This window comes from Anneissia japonica, unplaced genomic scaffold (genome assembly GCF_011630105.1).
Source record: "Anneissia japonica isolate Jap-2015-1 unplaced genomic scaffold, ASM1163010v1 scaffold21427_len15931_cov118, whole genome shotgun sequence".
Lineage (NCBI taxonomy): Eukaryota > Metazoa > Echinodermata > Crinoidea > Comatulida > Comatulidae > Anneissia > Anneissia japonica.
In genome coordinates, this window is record NW_022717540.1 from 2761 (window position 1) to 5895 (window position 3135).

The 3135-nt window shown below is 28.2% G+C and overlaps 1 long non-coding RNA gene across 1 annotated transcript; it reads left to right on the forward strand.

Annotated features, from left to right (window-relative positions):
- The first annotated feature begins 1267 nt into the window (after window positions 1–1267).
- On the forward strand, window positions 1268–2900 carry LOC117110343. Its single transcript, XR_004445677.1, has 3 exons — window positions 1268–1456; window positions 1803–1912; window positions 2804–2900. It is a non-coding gene; the product is annotated as an uncharacterized LOC117110343 (long non-coding RNA).
- The last annotated feature ends 235 nt before the right edge of the window (window positions 2901–3135 follow it).

Genomic DNA, 3135 nt, shown 5'->3' on the forward strand with positions numbered 1-3135 from the left:
TTGCCGGAAATGGCACTCTAGGATTAAATTCTAATTATAATTTTCCTTAGTTTTTTTTCCATTTTTTAAAAATAATTTTGAAAAATTTAAGATCGGCTCTGTCCCACATAAATCCGCCACTGATTATTATGACGTCATTGTGTAATTGCATCAACATAACACTGGAGTTTGTAAAATTTGGTATTACAAATCGAAATTAGACATGTCTGTGTCAAATAATAATATGGGCTATATAAAATGGCTATATAAAATTCAATTGACTAACTATAATTTTTTGAAATTAGGAAAAACAGTAATCCTATGTATGTAAATAATATTAAACACACGTACAGGTTATAATAATATACAAAAGGAATGAATCATTTATAGTAGAAATTGTGCACTTTTAAGTTTGTAATAATATTGGCCTATAGTATACATGCTTCAATTTTAACAACGTTCAGTACATTGTTTTCACAATAAATTTAGCCTCTGATAACCGCTGCACCCATAAAAAAATTGGACGACCTTCCGCCTTCCCGCAATCTCCCAGAAATAACCTCACACAAATTCATAATGTTTACAGGTTTTCAATATTTCATTACCAATTGTCTTATGGAAGTCAGTGCCGATTACACTATGTGTGTAATAAAATTATATGTGTTAACAAAAGTCATTAACTGCATATCAGTGGAGGATTCAAGGGGGACAAATTATTTAAAAAAAAGGAGAAAAAAAGAAAATTATGTTCTATATGTCTTAGTGTTATGTTCTGTATGTCTTAGTGTCTTTTATAATTTTTTTTTTTTTAGGCAACAAACAAGAAACAAAATAACATTAACATAGATATGAAGAAGGGAAATTCCAGGCCTGATTTCTAACCTGCAGTTAATTTACAGACACTCTACCCTATCATAACCATTATTCAAGTTACTAATTCCAGGGAACAGTGAAATTACAATTCTAAATCTTTATACTTTATTGCAATCTGGTATACAAAATTGAAGTTATAACCAATCAATAAAAATCAACACGAGGAAACACAGAAAGAATGATAGCAATACATTCAGAATAAATAAAAAAAAAAAAAAAAAAAAAAAAAAAAAAAAAAAAAAAAAAACGGTGCATAGTTTTTTAAAAATAGAACACAAATTAAGAAATTGAAAATAAGAAAAATTCAAATTTAGTAAGAATAAGTATATATAAATATCATTTTTTTTAATACCTTGTACAATAATAATAATTATTATTAATACATGGTTTAATAATAATAAAATAAAGTCCTATATAAAGTAAAAATATAAGATGAAAAAGGAGAAATTTAAAATAAAAATAGAAAATTACGAAATTACTAGTTATGGCCAACCAATTGTTGAATTGTTGAAAGTTATTTAATTTTTATATAATTATCAAGTTTCTTAAATCCCTTACAGCTTACTTCTAGTGAGTCCATCAGTGATGTTAAAGAAACAAACAGGTAAGACAGAGTATATGACAGATGATTGATCATTATTTTCTTTTTATTTACTTACATACTTAGATATACTCTTATTTAGAAATGAGTGTTAAAGGATATTATTTTAATATTATTATTATTATTCTTATTTTTATTTGTTTCTTATTTTTTAAATAATTATATTAATGTTTTCTAGCGACAGATTTATTATTCCAGATTCCTATTTTGAAATGGGCATTAAAGGATATTATAAAATTACTATTATTATTCTTATTTTTATTAATTTTATTATTATAAAATTACTATTATTTTTCTTATTTTTAATAATTTTAAAAAATAATTATATTATATTATTAAAATTTTTCAGGAACAGATGTATTTATAATTCCCCAAATTTATGTGTGTGTGTGTGCTGGCAGGATGTGTGGCCTGTAGATCTGAAGAATCATTCCACAGCCATGCAATGCATGGTGACAGGTATGGTACCCCTCAAATTATCAATGGGATCAACAATACATTGTTCTTGTAAACTTCTCATCATCTTTACCAATAGTGAAGATGTTAGTATATATTTTTATTTTGTGCAATACCTTTGATAAAAAAAAATGGGAAAACCAAATGGGGTTCAACATACATATTAAATACTGCAGCTCAATTGATAGAGCATCCACACAGTTATCACATGAGGCTAGTCGAGTGGCCGAGCGGTAAGGCAGAAGAAACAAATTGCCTAAGATTTTGCTACTACAAGATTAATAGAAACAATAATATAATGAATGGCATCATACTCAAAAGTGATGTGCAATGGGTAAATGATAAATTGTGTTGTGCGTAGGGTACTTTAGCAGGCGTGTGTATTTTATTTTATTTCATTAATTGTTTTAGGCCCAAAGCCAAGGATCTGCCAAACAGCAAACATAATCCTTGGTGTGTATCACATAGAAGAAATTCAAATCGAAATCATTCCATCACTTTTCTAAGTGACATATCCCTTTTACCAGACAAATATAAACACAAGATCCTCTAAGTAAACCAAGTCTCATTATGAGGCTTAGGGAGTTGAGTTGTCTTGGTCATGAGAAAAAGTAGAAGGCAAATTCCAGGCCTGATTTCTAACCTGCAGTTAATTTACAGACACTTTGCCCTATCAAAACCATTATTCAAGTTTATTAATTTAATTCTTCATACATTATTGCAATCTTTTATACATAATTGAAGTTTAATATTAACAATAACCAATCAATAAAAATTAACATAAGGAAACACAGAAAGAATGATAGCAATATATTCAGAATAAAAAAAAGTTATTTAATTGTTACATAATACATGTTTATCATATTCATTTTAATTATTTACTTTGTTGAATAGTGGTTTGGGAGACAAGGCCTGTAGCCATTGTGTGATGACAGGATGTGTGGCCTGTAGATCTGAAGATTCTCTCCACAGCCATGTAATGCACAGTGAGGTATGGTACCCCTCAAATTATCAATATTTGACCTCCACTATTCACATATGCATAGCGCCAAGTACAGAGTGTCACATCAAATAGAAAAACAAAAGTGCACAGTGGTTCATCCTCGCTTTGTTCTTCTATTTTAATCCATTTTGTAAACAACTCAAATTTGTTTACCTCCTTTGAGTATACAGCTCATTTAGACCTTCTTTACTGTATATTCTATTATTAATTTAGCTGTAATTTA